This window comes from Coturnix japonica, chromosome 4 (genome assembly GCF_001577835.2).
Source record: "Coturnix japonica isolate 7356 chromosome 4, Coturnix japonica 2.1, whole genome shotgun sequence".
Taxonomy (NCBI): domain Eukaryota; kingdom Metazoa; phylum Chordata; class Aves; order Galliformes; family Phasianidae; genus Coturnix; species Coturnix japonica.
The window spans coordinates 36,788,249-36,810,250 of NC_029519.1; positions in this window are offsets into that span (position 1 = coordinate 36,788,249).

Sequence of the window (22,002 nt, forward strand, 5' to 3'; positions counted from 1 at the left end):
TGATCCCACAAATTCCAGTGAATAAGAGGGCTGCTTGAATTTTATCAGAACAGTTATTTAATAGTTCTTTCTGCTCACCTAGCCTTTCTCAAATTCTAATGTATAGCTTTAATATAGAATTTCTGTAACTGCTCAAGACTTCTACATGTCAGGGTACCATGTACTAACACTGTACCACAACGTCTTATAGCTTCTTCACTATAGTTCTAACATTCTACTTAAATTTCTTATGAATTGCTAAATGTTTAGGTGACATTTTCAGAGAACTATCCACAGTATATATTTTCACATGCTGGCAAAGGATACTTTATTGTCAGTTTTCTGTGTGTGGTACTCTTTTCTGATACTGTTCCTCTCAAATTTGATCAGATGGTCTATGATTTTGCTATATTCAAGGGCTGCTCTCAAAGCAATGTATCCTATTTTATTATGTTATCAGTTGAAGTGTTACAGCAGTAGAGGTTGAAACTTCCCACCAACATTTGATTACATTTTGGTACTGTGAGACAGATGGCAGCAGAGGAGCAGTCTGACAGTACAGCATCTGACATGGAAGTGCATATGAAGAAAAAGTGTTTTTTTGGAATTTCTCTATGAGGAAAAGTTGCCCTCATTGCCATTCATTGACTTTAACCAAATGTTTACAGAGACTAAACAAAGGATGTGAGCACAGTGAACAGTGGTTGGTGCATTTCAGAAGTGGTGACAGAAATATGAAAGACAAGCCGTGTTCCAGATTGGCATGCACAACTCTTGCATCATGAAATGAAGAGTGTCTTGATCAGCTCATCTGCATGAATCAGCAGATTACAACCAGAAAACTGTGTATGGAGCTGAATAGTGGCTTTGATTCATTGGAACCAATGGTGGCAATATTGGAATATTGTAAAATTTACACCTATGAATGCTCACACAGCAAGAGAAAGAACACTGTAGGCATGTTTATCGGGACCTATTGAATGAATACAAGGCTGAAGGTGGCAGTATCCTGGATTCTTTTACTACCAGTGATAAGTAATATAATAGGTAATAATAAGTAGTTGAAAATAAGTAGTTCAAAGTAGTTATTGTATTGCCCCAAAAAAGCATGGCAAAAACACTTTACATTTTACATGTAGTCATAAAGTAGCTCAAATTTCTTCCATGATAGTATGCAGTCATTAAAAACAGTTCTTTATAATCTATACTATCTAGTATGCCCATCTAATATTACTATTAACAGTTTCCCCCCATTCTTGATCAAGGATTAAATAAAGAAATTCACAATTTTGTGAAGAAAACAAATGCAATAGAAAATGGTTTATCACATCCCAACTATGTTTATTATATCCTAATTATTTTCAGATTTTAAGTTACAGTTCATCTTCCCTGTGTATTTGTGCAACACCCAAGACAGTGAGGTTCCCTATTTGACTGAATAATGTATGCATAACTCCATGCTAAAAACACTGATGTTTAATAATACATATTACCCTTCTAAGTGAAAACAGATCAATCTAGGAAACATTAGGTTGCTGCTGTTGTTATCATTGTTTTAAGGAAAAGCAATTGGAATTATATAAGCTTTTGGCAAATCTAGTTTTGGCAACTGATACATCTGAAAGATACTCCAATATCCTACATTTCCTTGTTATGTTGGATGAGATAAATTACAACTAAATCACAATAAAATAGTTTATCAACATATGCACATATATCCCATTCTAGCTGATTAGATTGCTCATGCAGCAGAGCTATAACAAATGATAATACATGTGTAACAGAAATTAAATTGATAGTTTTTTATCTGAAAGAATATGAAAGTATAATATGAAATCCCATTTTTACAGTGGTTTAGTCTTTACCAGAGTTCAAGAATTATTGTTATTGATGATGCTACATATATTATCCTTCTACAGATTGATTTTTACTACAGAACCTTTAACATAAAAGGGAAAAACAAATACACGTACATATTGTTAAAAGCTAAATCTGTATTTGAATTCTTATCAGTACAGACAGTAAGAACATAGTTTATGCTCTTTTAAACATACTAAATCATTATATTTTTAAAATCCACCTTATAGTATCATTCATAAAGGTTAAAATTATAATGTGTAATCTGAGGTCATTATGGAGAATGTATAACGCCTGGGCTCTGAACACCCTGATCGAGTTGTGTCTCCTTTCATCAGAGCGAGGGTTGAACAAGGTGACCTTTAACGGTCCTTTCAAACTCAAACAATTCTATAATAATCGTGAAATCCCTAAATAAAGTTCACTAAAATACCAAACAAAGAATTTGAACATAGTTTTGTACTATTGTTGTATACAACATATTTTTCTAAGTGAAATCAAGTTAAACATATATACTTCAAGAAATTCTGAATTTTATAATATACAGATTTTTTAATTATTTTTTTTTAAACCAGACAGTCTGCTTTCATCTGGAGTACATTGTTTTTAAACAGTTTTAGTTTAAAAAGGTAAATAGCCTGTTGTTTACAAACTACCTTGCTATTTTGTAAGCACAGATCTCATTGGTAGTGGACAGGCTGCAGTGGAAACACTATTGTGGAAGAGTTCTGTTGTGATAATGTCGATGTATCAATTATTTAGGAAACTGTGGAAGATGAGGTTTAATTCCCTAAAGTAAAGAGATAGAGCATACAGTTCATAAAGTATAAAGTAATGGCTTGTTCAGACACCGAAAAAGAGAGTGACCTTATATTTATGACAGCACTGGGCCCAGGTGTAAATCAAAGAGCACAGTCCTTTAGATGCATACTTACTTATATGCTGAAGTTCATATTTGATCTATATGGTCACTGAAGCAATCATTCCTTATCTCTTTTTGGCCTTTCTCTGAAGTATAAAACAGAAGTATTACAATGGAAGGAAGGACAATTTGTTTCTGCTATTTGAAGGCAGTTATATTAGTGCTTAGTTGCGCTTAATCTCGTGTGCAGTTTCCATTCAAAATTTAGTTAGAGGCCAAAATATTAAGCTATCTGCTTCTTATTTCACAGGAACTTACAATAGAAAGGCTAGAGACAATACTGAAGCCAAAGGGCATCGTCAAGCTGAGCAGTTCCACCAAAAGTGTTATTATGAACCTGCTGCATTTACATGTGTTTTGTTTACACTTCAGAAGAGTTGAATTTAATTAGGCTGAAAACACTCTGAAAAAAAAATAATCTGTTAAAAAGCCTTCTTTAAACAAAGGTCTCACAAAGCTATGAAGCTTCTTTTGGGAAGAACATTTTAAAATTTAACTTCCCTTTAACTTATTATTTCTATGTGCTATATGTCAGAAGTGTTAATATCATTATAAAAATATTTTAATCATTTCTTAGGCAATGAATTTAACATGGAAATACTTTATTATAATGAACCAACTGCTCTTAATCTTAAAATAGAACTCACAGTTTTGGTGAATTATTATGGATTTAATTTTCCCTAGTATGCGATGGTGACAAGTACAAGTATAAACAAACAACAATGTGATGAAGAAAAACGTACCAGTAAGTCAAAAGAGCAAAACTGAAGAAATATAGGTTAAGATCTTTCTAAACTGGTACTTAACATTTTGTCCAGAAACTTTTAATTACACCCCTACAAAATGGCATGGGAGCTCAGTTGTTCTGAGTCTTCATTAAATTCCAGAAAATTCAAGAAAAAGCAATGTGTGTAATTAGTTTGTAAAGGTGAAGTTGCTTCTGTAGTCACATCTATAACTGTAAAGGTCTCCTATAGGTCACAACCAGGAAAAAAAAAGAAAACAAAAAATTGTTTTCAGCTCTCATGGACTGGATATTTTGGGTTGTTTCTGTTCAGTTTTTTTTTGTTTGTTTGTTTTGATTTGTTTCAATCTCAAATTATTTGTTGCTCTGCTTGAAGTCTAAGCCTCTGGGGATGAGTTTTTAAGTGAGAAATTTATCTTTTCCTCTCTCTAAAGAAAAAAATTGTTTCTAGACTCTGTGATCATGAAAAGGAAATGTTAAAAAGAACTATTAGGAAAACAACTGAAGGCTAAAATCCAGAGGAGTAAAGGTAAGTATAAAATATCATTAGGAGACATGGCTTTAGACCCATCTCATAATCCTGGGACTGGAAATTACTCCTGCCTCTTAATATTTATCTGTATTCACATTGTGCTAGGTAACATCTTTAACTTTTCCATACGTAACTTCTATATATTATATCTGAAATAACCTATGAAACACTTCATTAATCATAGAGAGAAAGTAACACAGAAGCATAGATTATTGTCATTATTAATTAAAAGAATCTCCCAAGGCAGGAAAGGAATGAGTATAGTCAGGTGATTATTTATTTATTTATTTATTTATTTATTTTTAATTGTTCTGTGATATGACTTCAGTGATTTTTGGGCAGTACTGGAAAGAACCAGACTGGTTATATGCTTGTAGTTCCGGATTTATAACTACACTGAAGTTTTCAGATTTTTAAAAGATTCATTATCTCTTTTCTTCATTTAAATTTTTGAGTAATTACTATGCAAATAGTCTTGTATTTCTTGATGGGTAACTTTCGGTCTGGTGCTTTTAAATAAATATGGAAGATTATTGATTAAACAGAATTGAATAGCTACAGAGGCAATGACAGCAGTTGCTGAATATGTAAAATGCTCTCCGGAGTCTGTCTGTTTTCAAAATGTTTAGGATGGTCTGTTTACTTTGAAATTAAAACAATCAGGGATACCTTCTCTTTTTCTCGAATACATCATTAAATCAAAAGTTTGCAAACATTTTCCAGTCTGACTACATTTTATTACTATAAGGGTGAATGTGCTATTCTAATACAAAATGCTTTCTTATCTATACAATCAATTTCCTAAATAATACCAAGCAGAAAGCTCATTTTAAGGGTATTATGCCATCAATGTCAACAATGTTTTTAGAAATGAATATAAAATAATATGTGATTTCAATATCTTTTACTCCCTATAAACCGTGCTTTTACTCAACAAGCACAAAGCAAGGAAAAGTCATAGAATAATAGAATAATCAACTTTATTTTTCTTAAGGAAAATAATGCCTGATGCCAACATGTTTCAAGAAGCATGGATGCTGTATTCATGCTTAATCTGGCCTAAATACAGGGAATACCACCAGCTGCAAGATCAGGAATAGCAGCCAAGTTTTATGTGGCTAACCCACAAGTGGAAAAAAAAAAAAAAGAGAGACCTTTCCACCAACAGTGTTCTTTGAAATAAATTATCTCTCACTTCTTGCTAGAGTAAATTAAAGTTTGCTGAAAATAAATAACTGTTTACAAAAATGGGCAAGATCATGGACAAAGTATATTTTCAGTTCTTTATTTCCCTTGACTTTATGCTAATTTGGTGAAAGAACCAAACAACTTCAGTTTTTACAGGGAAAATATCCACTTTATATTACTCTAAATGTTCAAACCATTTATTGAATGAACTTCTCAAACCCAGTGATTTTTGTTGTATAGAGCTGTCAGAGTGATATTTAAAATGAGTGAATATGGTCAGTGTATTAAAAAAAAAATCGGGCATTTTAAGTAGCAATGTGGCAAGATTAAAGGCCAGCCTTTTAAATATAATTGCACTTGAAAGACTGCCAATTAAGTTAAGAATTGCAACTACAGTGCTTATTGCACATTTCTAGATCTGAAAAGACCAGTAGACAGTGGGGGGTGGGGAAACTGCATTATTTAAGACAATGTTCCCCAGGGAAGGGAGTTTGCTGGTGCTGTGCATTAGAACAAGCTTGTGATGCTGACATCCATTTGAGGCTTCTTGCCAGAAATGTACGTGGGTGTAACAGAAAAGTGCTTTCACATTGCCTTCTTTCTTTCTCGGTTTATGTGAAGAAGTTGAGAGATGTTGTAGCTTTCCATTGAACTGCTCTGTAACTCTGCTCCTTTCAGTTATGAGTGCCTTCTTGTACAGAAGGATTGGAACAATGGAGGCACTGCAGTACCCTTGCTGTGCAGCTGAATTAGCTCAGGCAGTCTCTATCATTCTGTTCCGCAGCAACAAGTTAGAAAGCATCCTCTTATTATGACCTGGTTGCATACTTCTACATAATAAAAAATTAACAGTGACCAAGCCAATCAAAGATAATTTATTACAATAAAACACTTTTATTTTATAAAGAGGAGGCTGTCATGTCAACTACATGGGAATAATATAGCATGTACCTGCAGAAACTGCTATGCAAACCTTTCAAAACCCAGTGCTATGTGGGGATAAGCCTCTCCCAGGTCCACAAACACACCTCTCCCAGAAAATCTGTCTGTAGCACAGTGAACTCATAGTAGTCTACTAGAGATTTCAAAATCAGCATTTCAGAATGATGGATTTTTCTGATAATCTACCATTCCTTCCTGTGAAATTATGAGAATTTAATTGATAGCTTGAGGTTTCCATGCTTCATATTCTGTAATGTACAAAATTCATCTATATTCTCTTTTCCCCTTGGAACACATATCTCCTAGCCATCATTCTTATTAAGAATGACTAAACAGCACCATTCAAACCCATTTGTGCTACAAGCAGGTGACCTGCTTAATGCAGTTGTAAATAAGAGATGCTAGTAGCTATAAAATTGCAGGGCAAATCCTCAAGGACAACATTATCTTTGACAAACTGTCAAAATACTTTAAAATCTTGAAGAACTGTAGTCAGAAATCCATAAAAAACGAAGTTTTCAGCTTTTGTATTGCTTTAAAAATATTTGTGTTATTTTTCTATTGCTTGGATTTCTTTCCTTTTGTATTCTTCTGCTCTCTTTGAAATGACATTTAGCTAATGTAGCAAGAAGCCACAGCTGTTTGGGAGGGCTGGCATACCACAGCCCACAACATTCTAAACATATAAAAACTGAAGGCCTAAGATGAGATGTGGTTGTCTGGGTCACCGGCTATTGTTCCTGGAATGTTCTACAAGTGTCTGGGATGGTTTGATTACGATTGATTCAGCCTTCGTGATTCAGGTTATATAAAAGAGACAGAGAGAGGGAAGCAATGCATTGCACAAGGACAGTAGAACATGATAAAATAAATTATGGATATACCAAACACAGAAGGAGATGTTTATTAATCTGTCTCATTCATTTAATAGTTGAAATTATAATACCAGTATTGCAATTAAGAAAAAATGCATTTGAATAACTACTAATGATATAATTCTAATTACTGACTCGTTTTTCAAACTCATTATATATCCATCTTCTGATACATATGCTTAAAGGTATTGTGAAAAAGAAATTCAGTTAGCCACTTCTCATTTTAAATGTGACTGCAAAGAGAAGGTGATGTTCTGAGTTTCAGTGAAGTTGGTTTCATTTATTTAAAACATTCCCTCATGACAATGAAATTTAAAGATCTTCCTCCTTCATTAAAAGGAAGCTTGTCTTGTCTCCTCAAATCCTGCTTTGAAAATTCCTTTACTTGGTGTTTGCAAGGGGAACTAGGTGTCAGAGCAGCAGTTTGAACTCTGTAAGAAATTAAATCTTACTGCCTTCTGGAGCCTTACTGATGCTATGAATCAGGAACAGGAACCCTGAAACACATACCATCGGAGGTCCTGAGGTAGCCCTTCTGAGAGCACTCTCAGTAATGATCATTCCTGTCTAATTCCCTGAAAGACTGATATATTTATTTGCAAAATAGAAGCATGAGGTAATTAAGAGCTACAGTTTATCTCTTATGCTTTACGCTGTGCTGTAGGAGAGGCAGGTCTACCATCTAAATCCTCATTCATATCACTGCCAGTGCTGTGTTCCTTATGTCCAATAAAATACATGGCTTTTATTTTCATCAAATATTTCAGTGTTTTATTTACTTAATCATCTTCACATATGGGTTGTAACTTTTCTAAACGCATCTGATCTATAACTAAGCCAATAGTATATACTTTACAGATTAAAAGGTCTTTTCCAACTTGAGCAATTCTATGATGATTAGAAAGACTCAAATTTACATTACATCTATAAACTCAAGTAAACATAAAGTAGATGTGAAGTTTACATACCTAAATCCTAGTGATTTTATTATGTCCATCACATTTAATGACAAAGCATTTTGGGTGTTTGTGTTAATACTTCCTTTGAAGGATATTTCAAGGTAGGTTTGTTAAACTGTAGTTATAGAACTGAAACAAATGGGAGGAGTTAAAAGTGGATTTAAAGGAAATACATTAATTTACTTTAAAAATTAGCAGCATTTCTCTCAAAGTAATTAAGGCTTTCCCAAAGGCCCAGGACCCCATTTCAGACCATCTGAATCCCTCAGCCTGTACCCAGGAGATATAGTTCTCTTTGCCCTGATCCTTTCCTTGGGTATGTGGATTTCTTGCATTAACTTCAGACATGGTTTACTAACCCTCTCACTGGCCCTACAGCTGTTATAATGTGATGTCTGACTGCCTTTGGCCATGGTACTCTGCCTCAAGGTGAGGTGATGGCCCAGCTGCCTTGTATCAAGCATCAGTGGGGAGCAGCCAAGCTTCTGCTACCTCTGATATCCTGCCGAACTACTCTGCCTGCCCAATCCCTGATTTCCATTGTAGAACTGAATTATTAAATCTTACTAAGAGTAATTGTGTGCTCGTGCAGCCATTAGCAAAGGGAGCTAACCAGTTGTTAACCTACATACTCAAGAAATTAACCTCACTCTATTGCTAATAAATACATTCGTGATTCTTATAATTAGACTCTGCTGATCTTTATGGACTTGATTGTGCTGTAGGATGAATGCCAGGAGTCCACAAAGAAAAAGACGCAGAAGGCAGCCAGCTAAGTGTTGCAAAACTCTCATAAAGAATTAATATTTTAGTTAGACTGCTTGAATTATGGAGATGTGTGACAGCAAAATATTGTGTCTATCTCAGTGACTGGTGCTGTGAAGATACTGCTAGAGAAAATTACAGGTCTGTGTTTTCCACCAGCTTGGGTTAACAGTGGCACTAGGCAGGCAGGCAGGTCCACTTATCTTCTCTCCTGCAGGATTTCTTTAGCAATAAATGAAATCAAGACTTATTGGGCAAACAAGAGAGAAGCAAAGGCATTTCATGAAGAAGCAGTGAGTTGTTTCAGGCAAAAAAAATTGATTCCCTCAGGGCATTTTTTCTGATGGGATGTGTCCTGGAACTGTCGTGCTTGTAAAGGGCTGACATTTGCTGACACTCCCTCAGATCAAGGTTTCCCTCTGGTTTTGGAAACCCTTCTGGTTTCCTCTGCCCCTCAGGCAGAGGAAATATCATATTCCGGCATCTTGGTTTGGGGTAATATGACTTAGGAACACTGAATTAGCTTTTAGAGCTACATTCTTGTCTTTCTGTGCTTTACAAATAATGTAATCAAAATATACAGTCTTAAAGCTTTCAGGATTAAAAAGTTCAGGATTTCAAGTTTTGGGTTGACTGGTGATGTCTCCTAGGCTGTTCTAATTTTAGTAATTACTTTACTTTTGTGACAAGATGCTCAAGATATCAGGCAAATACTTCCCATGTGTTTTTAGATATGTCATTAATTTCCCTGTGCATTATTCTTATATGTATAAAATTAACAGTCTTACATGTCTCTGATGTCTGAAGGATGTAGTAATTTTTTTAGCTATAATAAGCAGTGAAAAGAACCAGATGCATAAAGTAAACAGGAAATCAGCAACCAGAATCCAGAAATCTTTGCAAGAAAACTTATATTAAAGTAGATTCTGGGAAGTGATCATTTTGAATATGAGTCAAACTTACAGATGATGAAGTATTCACTGGTAGTAACACAGGAGACACCAAATCTGCTGTTTTTAAGTTCCTGTATTAAACTCCACCTGTTAACTCCATCTCAAGCTTTCTTCTTCCAATTTGTATACAAAGTGCAGACCTACTTTTCACACAGAAATCAATAAAATCCTGAAAAATTGGCCAATTTTTGCCTCTTAATGCACTAATATTGGAAGTATAATCTACACAAACAGAAACAAACTTTAGCCAGAACAGGGAAATGTCCTGCGCATTCTGGGTAATTGGAATTATCTGTGACCTCAGGATTTTAAAATAAGGACTTACTTTACAATAGGAACTTGAAATGGGGCTTTCACTGAACTTATGAGTGCTACTGACTTGCACTGCCTTTCATTCTGAGGCATTTATACATCCTTTTTCATTAAGAAAAAGGTGTAAGATATTGCTTAAATAATTATCATTATCATCTGCCTCACTTGTTAATCATGTACATGGAAATCTAAATCATTAATTTTCTGTACAACTCAGGTTGTACAGAAAATTGTTAGTTTAAAATGTGTATATTCTTCACCATTAAGAACTACAAATTACACCCTTTTTCTCTCACTTGAAATTCTCCATTTTGTCCTTATTAATGGGATATAGTTTCAAAAGATTAAAACCCAAAACTGTGCATAAAGGATTTATTTATGGCAAAAGAAATCATGAACATCATTAGATTCTGTCTGATTTGAGGTTTCTAAATAACATTTAATGAGGCTGTTCAGCCAATTTGAATACTGATTCTGGCATAGTTATAAGGAAGTGAGAATACTTGCCTGTCTGAAAAACAAAGTGAACTGCTCAAAAAGTTTATTAACAAAAAGTGAAGTATTTAATGAACATTTATGGATTATAGGAAACCAACATTTGAGGAGATCACATTGTTGAGGTGTTTTTTTTTTGTTGTTGTTGTTTTTTGTGTGTTTTTTTTTTTAAACCACTGTATGAGAAAGATCAGCATAATAGAATTAATTTATTAAATGTATGAAGTTCTGTGGCACGTCTAAACAAAAAAAAAAAAAAAAAAACCAAAAAAACCCCAGTTTTTTAAGGACACAAAAATTTAAATCTATGTTTTTATCATGATCAAGAGACACTGGAGTAAAATAAGAAGTAGAGTTTTGTAGAGCAGATGTTATCATTGGATTGTAGTAACCCAGGGAAATGAATAGAGTACAAGCTGATACAAATTCAGATACAGGACAGAGTAAACAGTTACACAGAATCTAACACCCAGTACCTTCATCAGGAATGTATTTGTGAGTCAATCCAACAAAATCAGAGTTTCCTACAGCAGGATTTAATAAATTATCGCATCAGAAAAAATTACAAGAATTTTCTCCAGGAAATTTTCGTCTGCATATGCTAAAAATATTCTTGTCCTTGTCTGATGTTAGACTTCTCCATGCCTGGGAAACTCTGATGTTTTATGTATCCACAGCAGTTACAGGTGCCTAGCTCAGACCTGAACATTGTCAGTTCCTACACCAGAGAAATATATAGATACAAGAAATGCATTGGTAGGAAATAAGAGATTGTTTGATCTTGCATAACATAATCTTGTGGAATTGGAGATGCTTATGATGAGTTAGTTATACACTCTCTTCCCCTAGACAGGTTATTTACACTAAAACTGGATATGGAAAGAGAAAGTGTACCACTAGAGGAAGGAGTGGTCAGAGGGAAGTTTGTGTTTGAGTAATTATAAACTTATGTAATTGAAATTACAAGTATTATATTGTATATTTATATTGTATTGTAACCGAACAAATAAGGGCTCTTTAATTAAAGTGTAAAGGCCTAAATTAGACTTAAATTCCTGCCTTTGTATATGAACTGTGTTATTTTTGTTGATAGGAAGGTTTCAAATTATGGATCAGTTATTCAAGGAACCTGTTCTGGAATTTAGGTGTGAGTGATTGCTCAGACTGTTTTCCAGAAGAAAAATAAAATAATAATCCCAACAACAAAATGTGCAAATGATGGCTGGGAAAATGGAGCCTAGGAGGGACGTGCATTTAGTCTACAGGCTGCAGTTTGGAAGGAAAATATCTGATTTCTACTTTCAGGTTTTATATCTTTGATTTTCCTAGTAGTCACTAGGTAGGATCATAAATTGAAATGTTCTTGCAGCCTGTTTCAGAGTTCCACTTCTCTCAAATTTCAGTGCATGTACCTTCCATTTTAATAAATATTTTACTGCACTAGGCATGTTTGGAAATCATCCATGGAGCTTGTTATCTACAGCTCTTGAGAAAAGTAGTTACTTGCAGCGCTCACTCCATCTTTTTAAGTTCACATTAATCTCAGCTACACGTCCTTGACCATATGTAATAACTACCAGTAAAAACATAGATTCTTTTGCTTAAAAGGTATAAGGAATTTCTTCAAGTGGCAATACAGTAAGCATAGGTATCTAAAGTTTTTTTCTTTCAGGCTCTCTTTTGCATTTAACTCTACACCAACAATTATGATTGAAATGAACAGCAAAGTGATGCATTTAAAAAGATGTAAATTCAAATTAGGGCGTTACATTAATGCATGCATTTTTGTTCTGAATTAGCAATATTTTCATACAGTGCCACAATTTTTCCAGATAGACTCAAGAAATGAAGGCAATACTCTGAGTAAAATCTTTTTCGCAGTTAAACATCAGTTTCAAAGCAGGGCATTTCAAGACATAAAAGCAAAAGATAATGACATTATCCTTGAATCTTCATGACATTCCTAAAGGTGAATGTATTAAATAAGAGCTGCCGAAGTGTTTTTGGCACTGTTTAATGCATCCCATCTGTTAGTCATAATATTACATCAGCTAATTAATGCATGTTACCTTGTGTGTAAAACAACATGTACTCTATTGGTTATGGATTCAAGACTGAAGTTGTTCTCACTGGAGCTGTTTGGATTTCTATTTATTTATTCACTTATTTTTGTTAGAAAGTTAGGATTTTCCCCTATGAAAAATTCTGTTTTCATTAAAATATTAATCACTAAAAATCTGCAAATTTTTTTCTGAGCTCCTACACATATTATTAATGTCAAAATCATCCCAATTTAGTTTTTTTCTAGAATAATTTCTTAAGATTTAAATAACTTTGTAATGTTATATTTTCTTTATTTTTCTGTACGGAACATTTGATCTAGATGATAGTGTGCTGCCACTAACATGTCAAAGTAAAAATTGTCAAAAACTACATTCTGACTTGACAGTAGAGATGATGCATAACTAATTCTAATAAAGTCTGTCATTTTTACTTTTTAAATTCATTGGATTTGCACTGAAACAGTTGAATCATCTCTAAATTTTCCTAATTATCTCAGAATATGTTCAAATTGAATATCACATCTCATGCTGCAATTAAGAAAATTCTACCTGGTTTCTTCAGCAGTGAAGTTGTTCATCATTGATGCAGTTATTTCAGATGTGTTGTTTAGATTAAGTATGACTATCTTTTACAGAAAGGAATGGAAATGTGAGAAAAAGCAGGTTAGAGATTATGCTTTTCCTACTACACCTTGTTTTCATGGGTAACAATTGACCGACTCTTGATGTGCTTCAGATTTTTTTAAGCAGTCAGTTTACTAGACACAGGAAACTGTGTAAACTACAGCTGGGTCTCTTTGGCAAGCCATTTACTTCATACTTCACATGGTTCTAGTATATATGATGTTGATTCCTCCACTGCTGATATATGTATGTGAAAAACAGTTTAATGGGTTCTATGTCTAACTTTAAAAGGTGGAACTATCAAATATCCCAACATATGATTCCCAAAGATACCCCGTGTGTGGAAAATACAATTTAATTACTTCTGGTCTGGCTTATTAATGTCTTCTCACAGAGATATTTTACTGTTTTTAATTATTTAACTCTGAATGAGAATTTTGATACTCAGTGGAACCAAGATGTACTTTTTGCCTACTTTGAAAGCTATTAATATTTCTATTTAATAATAGAAGCAAAATTTAGCATTTGGTATTACCTGTTAATAGAACCTTCATAAAAAGTAAAAATAAAAACAAAATATATCTTTGAGCTAACACTAGGAGAAAATTTGATCTTAGTTATTAGTTCTTAATTGAACCAGCTGTTTTCCATGAGATTCTTCTTCAGTGTTGTTCTACATTCCGTATGTAAGCACTTCTCTTTAGTGGTAAGCACCAACTAGATGTTCTTATGCACCAAAGGAAGCTACATCGTTGAGTATCAGTGGTCTGAGCAATTAGGAACATGAAGGAACTTCAGTTTATGGAAATATTCCCAAATGTGCCTAGAGGTAAGTGTTTGATTTCTATTTTCCAGTGTTGTGTCTGAAATTGGCTTAGATGCTAGACCTGCAAAGTTGTAATACTGCTGAGCATATCTGTGAACTGCTGCATGCTATCACCTACCACTGGCAGCTGTGGGAAGCAAGAACATTCAGTGAGAAGGTTTCAACACTCAGCTAGATTAGATAACAGAAAGGGAGATACTGGAATATTATCATTAATAATCCTACTGAAGATTCACAAGTTCATAAAATTCTAATAGAAAAAAAATTGGTCAGACTTCTCTTAATAAATAAGCAAAATTTTTCTTATGTTTAGATGGAACGTCTTGTGTTTCACTTTGTGCCTATTGCCTCTCTTCCTGTTGCAAGGAACCAATGAAAGGAGCCTGGCTCCATCTTTTTATACCCTCCATTCAGGTACTCATGTACATTAGGAAGATCACCTTAAACTTTCTCTTCTCTCGTTTGAACAGATGCTGTTCTCTCAGTCTCTCCTAAGCTGGGAGGTGCTAGACTCACCTAGTCATATTTTTGGCTCTGCATTTTACCCTGTATGTCCAGCTCTCTCTTGTACTGAGGTGCCCAGAACCAGACCAAAGAACTCCAAATGTGTTCTCACCTCTGCTGAGCTGAGGGGAAGGATCATGCTCCTTTATTGACAACATTCCTCTTAATGTAGCCTAGTATGCTGTTGGCCTTCTTAGAGACAAGTGTATGTTGCTGTCTCACACACAACTTAATGCTCACCAGGATCCCAAGGTTCTTTTATGCAGAGCTGGTTTCCAGATAGGTGGTTCCCAGTGTGTACTGGTGCCTGATATCATTCTTCCTCAGGAACTTGCAGTTCCCCTCCCTGAATACTGTGAGTTTTCTTTCTGTTTATTTCTATACCCCAGAGGAGTCCTTCCAACTGACAGCACAGTGTCAGTCACACAGTCCAAATAAATACGTGTTTACCTCCCAAACTGCTCCTGCTTTTGTGTCTTCTGCAAATTACTGAGAGTACACTCTACCCCATCACCCCCTGGTGGTTTCGTGATTTCTGTTGTCGGTATTCCACCTCAGACATCATGCAGAACAGTGGCAGTTAAAGAGTTAATGTCCTGGTTCCGTGTTACCGTCATTTTGGGTTCATGGAGAGGAGGGGTGGCATTTCCGGAGGACTTGGCACAAAGTGGAAGTGGGGTGGGACTCCGGACCGGACCTGACCGCCGCCGCTTTATGTATCAGGCTGTTTCAGCTCGCCGCGGAGAAAAGCACGTGGTTTCCTCGCACTGTCGTGGTTCGACTTCTACTTTGGGTACTCTTGTCTCTCTTATTTTGCTTGATTTGGTTACATGTAGTGAATTCCCGTTCCTCCTCAGATCGTTGCCCTTGTGTTTTCTCTTTGTTAAAACTATCTGCTCGCTCTCTGCCCTTCCCCCTCTCCCGAAGCACGTGGCCCGGGGCCAGACGGGTCGTGCGGCAACCCCCCCTCCCCCCTTTTTTTTTGTTTCTCTCCTTTGTCTCTCCTTTTTCTTTTAACATGAAGGTGTTAAACAGGACTGGTGCCAGTGTTATCCCCTGGGATACACCACTAGTTGCTGGCCTCCAGCAACTGATCGCTAGTCTTTCTTGCAGTTTTCAGTTTAATAGTAATCAGATAAGATTGTTGAATTTACCAACTCTTCAATTCGAAGCCTACAAGCACAGGGCACAACAGCTTCATGTTTTGTTTTATGGGATAGTTTAAATTTTATTTTATTATACACATCAGTATGCAATAAGGAGCACGCATCCAAGGGTTCCTAAACTTCAAAGTTCACAAATCTAAGTCTTAATTTGCACTTTAGAGGAGGCACATGAAGAACTTCTGTCAATACAATGGGGCTCATAGTGCTACTTGTTTTAGTATTTGATAGCCTTTTCTAGTAATTCAGTCACATATCTCATTTGCATGAAGACTTTCTTTTAAATGTCAGAATTGAGATATGACAATAAGTATTCACTTTGATTAACATGTTCAAGGTTTTTCTTGACCTTAAACGAAGACATTGCTTCAAAATACAATCAGATCTTTAAACTGGGTGGAGGTATGGAAATGCTATACAGACATCAGAGCAAAACATGTACAGACTCTCGGCCACAATACATACTTTGTTATTTTCCAACATATTTCTTAAGGAACTTGTGTTCTCAATTCTCATTCAAGTGAAAACAGAAGTGGCATTTTGATCCCCTTTATGATCTCTTTCTTATGGAATTTATTGTTTTGTTTTGTTTGTTGGGTTTTTTTTTTTTTTTTGTTTGTTTTTTTTTTTATGGAGCTAAATATAAGAGTCACAATATTATAAAAACAGTGGCACAGAAATAGTTTTTTTTTTAATAGTCTGGGCCTAAAACTCTTGAGTAACATGTCTGTGTTATGCACGATTTTATATTTCATTTTAGAACAAGGGGAAATGGTTTTAAGCTGAAAGAGGGAAGATATAGGCTGGATGTTAGGGGGAAGTTCTTTACTAGGAGGGTGGTGAGGTCCTGGAACAGGCTGCCCAGGGAGGTTGTGGATGCCCCATCCCTGGAGGTGTTCAAGGCCGGGTTGGATGGGGCCCTGGGCAACCTGATCTAGTAGAGTGGAAGTTTGGTGGCCCTGCCAGGCAGGGTGGTTGGAGCTTCATGATCCTTGAGGTCCCTTCCAACCTGGGTGATTCTGTGATTCTGTGAGTTTTTTTTAGTTCACATTTGCTTCAGTGTATTTTTGGGCAAGTATGATGGGAAAAGCCCTGAATATATCTTCAAGCAAAATGTAAAATTTACTTTAACACAATGCGTTAAGGTGGTTCTGATTGCTATTAAGGTATCAACATTACAAGATTTATTGTGTAACATATCCTATATGCAATTGAAGGGTGAATGCGATGAAAAAAGCTTGATGCTGAATATCAAAGATATAAATTGATTGCTTCATTTCAGTGAGGATTAAGAAGGGATAAGAAAGGTTAAACGCCCCTTACTTATTCCAGTCCCTTACTGTGATAAGTAAAAACCAGATTCAAAAGAAATTACAAATAGAAAACTGAATGTAGACAAGACAAAACAAAACAACTGGTGTTCTATGAGAAAACTTGTGTTCCTGAAAGAATTCATAGTAGCTTACCTTCATCAGTGAACTCTAGGCAGCAAGTCCAGAATGTTATAAAATGCATTCTAAATGGATGAGGCTAATATATCTCTTTCTACTGTGTTCCTAGTAGCTAGGCTAGATGGCAGAGGAGCTGGATCTGGATGGTCTTTAAAGTCCCTTCTAACCCAAGCTATTCTATGATTCTATATTCAACACAGAGATGTTGATAAATCCTGTATGGCCATATAACTTGTAAATATTTTATATAGACTCTAAGCACTTGACACATGCTGTGGATTCTGCAGCAGCGTTGAAATTCTCAGTTTACATTTCCTCAAGCTCTTTTGGTAGTTCCTAGCTCTTTGTTATTTTGTCACAAAATCTGAATAGTTTGATGACTTTCTGTATCCTAAATCTAAGCAAGTCTAGGTGTCTTCCTCTAAGAATTAACAACACCACAACGCATATAAAATTACAGTTCTGAATCTGTCTGATTTTTGGAAAAACACAAAAATCACAGCAGCAACCCCACAATGTCTGCCAAATGAGGAGCTTGCTAAATAGTTATCTCATTTCAGAATCGTGAATTAGTAAGTAGTTTAACTGAGGAATAGTTAAGAAAGCTGAGAGGTTAAATTCCTGTTCAAACTGTTAAAATTTTTGTAATAGCTTTATAAGTCTGCATAAAATTTCTTTGGCAGAATTCTGTTCTATTATTAATTATTAATCAGAAATGTACCTGATTCCCACTGTTTGTTCATTGTGTTTGTGTTCAAGTTCAGCTGTTACTTGCACGATTTAATAATCTTGGTAACAACTGCATTAACATGCATATTTTTCTTCATCAGATTCCAATTAATTTAGTGATGCTCTTTTTTTTTTTTTCTTTTTTAATGGTATATTTTAGCTATTTCAAAATCAGTATAAGGTAGACTGAGCAAAATTTCCTGTGCACTCTAAGTAAATGGAGAAAGGGATGATGAAGGATTTTCTAGAATTCTCGATTGGATTAATGATGGCTTGTTTGTTTGTTTGTTTAATAGACCTATATTTTAACAATCAGTATTTACTGCCTTAGGGGTTGCTGTGAGACCATAAATTCAATTCTCAATTGCTCTCTAAATACTTAGTTTCTCTGAAACAAAGGAAGCTGAAAAATTAATTATTAATATTCAAGAATCAGACTCTGCATGTTGCTCAGGAATTATTAGAGACAGCAAGAATTGGAATGCTTTGCTGCTTAGAGCCTGAAATCCCGACAGAAGTGTTCCTCAATCAAAATTATAGGTAACGTCATAAACAATGTAACATTGGATAACTTTGATTATTTCATAAAGATACTTTTCATAAAGAATATATATTCTTTATTTCATAAAGATCAGACAGTAGTGGTAGTACTCATTTTTGATACAGCATTGCTGAACTGACTAAAATTCGAATTTTAAATGGTCACTTTTGAGACCATGTAGGTCCTTGCTGCTTCTTCTAAATTCTTTAGTTTCTAGATTTCTCTAGATTGTTCTGCCTCAAGGTAAACATTTAAATCACTTTCCATTACTGCTTCTTAAGAAGTTTGATTAGGAAGTATTTGCAACTCTTGATGAACGTTCTGTTTATGTTAAAAATTAGAAGTATTTTACATTCTCTAAGAGGATGTATTTTGCATGCTGAATTAGGCTACCTTACTATTCTTTACCCTATATCCACAGTGTCTTAATTTGGATTGAGAACAGTTGAATTTCAGTTAACAATAAACGTTTCTATTTCTCATTCCCAACTATGGAATCCAGGGCAGGGAAAAATGAAATAATTTACCCGGAATCACAGAGAAGTAGGAATAAACAGGAGATCTCCCTAGCCTGCTGCTATATACAGACAGTATTTTTAGTCACTTCCTCAAATAATAACTTGTGTTTAAGGCACTAACACATGCATTTATTGTAACTTGTCTGTTGCACTGCATTACTCTTGGCATATGGTTCTCAATGACTTAAGTTTAATTTTCTGAGACTTCTGCCTCGATTCAGTTACTTACTACAATGCAAGCTCCTGTTATTACACCTTTTGTGAACTAGTCTTGTAACCAAACTGCCTTGAATAAGCAGGTGGTATACAGATGTGTACTGGAAGGAGCAGCTGAAAGTTAAGTCCACTGGGATATAGCCATGCAACTCCTATTAACATTAATGAGAATGAAGTGGCTAAATCTCAGTGCACTGTGCTGAAAATGCTCCCTGATGTGTTTGAAGGAATGTAGTCTTCATACCAAGTATTTTCATATGTGATGGTGCTGCTCCACAAAACCTGACATCCTGTACTAGAAAGGGATTCCCAGATGTTCCATACTCTGTAGCAGATATGATCTCTGGAAACAGCCGACTGAGTAACTCCACAGGATGCTGTACATCATTTTTATGGATAAGAAAGTTGCCATCTCCTTAGCCTCAGTATAAACTTGTGTGGGCATTAATTACTTTAAAGCTGTATGTTTTTGACTAGTCATCAAAATTACAGCTAAAAAATTGGTCCAGTTCAAGCTATGAAACGTCTTTCATTTTCCTGGCCTTAGCTGTAAGCTTGAAAGAGAGCTATAGGTCTGTATGGATACTGATCAAAGTGGTAGCTGTTCAAAAAATATAGCATAAAAAACAAATAAGCAAAAAAACCCCAAAACTCCCTCCCTACTTCTGTTGAAGAGAACAACAGCAGATATACTGTTTTTTGAATGCTTAGTGAATTCTAGGTGGGTATTATGTAGTGGATAGAATGAGTCTAATTTAAGTTACTCTGCTTGATTCAAAGAAAGGATGATGCAATTCATAATTGAACTTTTATTTTCCATTTTATTTCAAAAGAACAAAGTTATTTGCATAATATGAAGTACATGCACACTGTACTGTGTGGGACAAGAAATAGTTAACAGAATTTATAGTGCTTACAGTCTGTGTTTCACAAGAGTCAATTCTGGGAAAGGAATATTTACACACTCATTACACAGCATCAACTGAAATTGCAAAATGCATATATTTCTAACCAATTACACATAAGATAAACATTTCTGGAAATTATACAAGAGTAGAAAAGGCTCTCCATCCCCACTAAAGAGTAACTCTACAGGGTAGATAATTACTAAAACATCTACACTGTAGCTTGAGGCAAAGAATGATTATGATTTTCCGTAGTTCTGCTGTCAATTTCTGCATTCTGCTTTTGCACTTTGGAGTATTCAGAATATTATCTGCGTAGTGTGTAGTCAGTTCTTTCCCTGTTGCTTGATTGGCTTAAAACATTATCATGTGTTGAGAATTAAAAGTAATTCAGAAAAGATAATTTCATGAATCTCACCTTCCTCTCTTTGAGAGATTCATTTCTTTAATTTATTCATTATTCTGTAATTCCTTTAGCAAATAAGTCTTGGTGTGTTATTTCAATTGTGAACTATGAATATTACCATCATTTTGAGCTCTAACTTCTGTGCAATAGCACATGTATTTGACTAACTTTAGATTTCCAACTGTGTTTGATTGTAATAGGTGTCAGAAATGTATGCTAGGCAATCAAAATCGATGTATCATGTGATCCATGGTAACTAACCAACCCAGTGTGAAGTCAGACTACAAATTTGATAATCAGATGTTCAGTTTAAAATTTGTGTTCAGCAGACTCAAGCAATCAAGCCAAAAGTGTACCTAGTGAATTCGGAAAAATTGAATGCTTGCAGAAAGTGAAGATAAGAAGACTCACTGAAAATAAAAAACATAAAGTCAAATATTGTGGTGGTTTGGGCTGTCATCTAGTTTACCAAACTCATTCTTTATTCCCTGCAGAAATAAGGAATTTAGTGAGGCATTAGAAAACAAGGAAATACATAGCACCAGCAAGTGTATCTGTTCCTAGGATGAAGAGAACATTCACTCTGGTGTAATTATCCAGTTTTAATCCTTTCAACGATTTTAAGTCATGGAAAGGATGAATTTACATAACATACACAACTTGTATATTGATAAACATTGTAGGATTGTGATAAATGATTTATTTTAAAATGTAATTAGAAAAAGAGCCTGCCCTCTTTTAAATAGCGAAGCTATTGTAGCACTTGCTTTGAATGTTCTGCCTACACTGCCAAGGAGTATCTTTTTCTGCATATCCCACAGTCCTGGTACTGTGTTTGAGGACAGTCATTAGTAAAATCAGTAAAAGCATAAGTGTGTTTCCTCCTTTCATTTCAATGAATTGTTAAGGTTGAATAGTCCAGTAAAATCACTAACCATCAGTCCACGACTGTGACCACTCTAGATCATGTCAATCAGTATGACATCTATCCTTTTCTTAAAAACCTCCAGGGAGACTGACTCCACCACCTCCCTGGGCAACCCGTTCCTCACCACTCTTTCTGATGCTAGTTTCCTAATACCTAATCTGAATCTCCCTTGGCAACTTTTGTCCTATCACTGTTACCTGGGAAAAGAGACTGACCTTTACCTCACTACAGCCTCCTTTCAGGGAATTGTAGAGAGCAGTAAAGTCTCTCATGAACCTCCTTAGCATTATTCTGGTGCCAACATTAAGACAGTATGAAAAAGTAGATGTGATAGCCTTTTTTTTTTTTTTTTTTTTTTTTTTCCTGCTGCTGTTTTTGAGAAAGACAAGAAAAGTTCAAACTGATACTGTTTGATTTCTGGAGGACCTTTAACTAAGTTCCTTTCCAAAATCTCTCTAAGAAATTAAGCATCTATAAGTGCTTTTTTCAGAAATTAGATAAGAGTAATATGCAGAGTTTGTTTTCATAATGGAGAGATCATCAGTGCTGAAAACTGTGATGTTGAAACATGCTGAGGAGTTTTGTAGTAAATAGTTGAATGAGA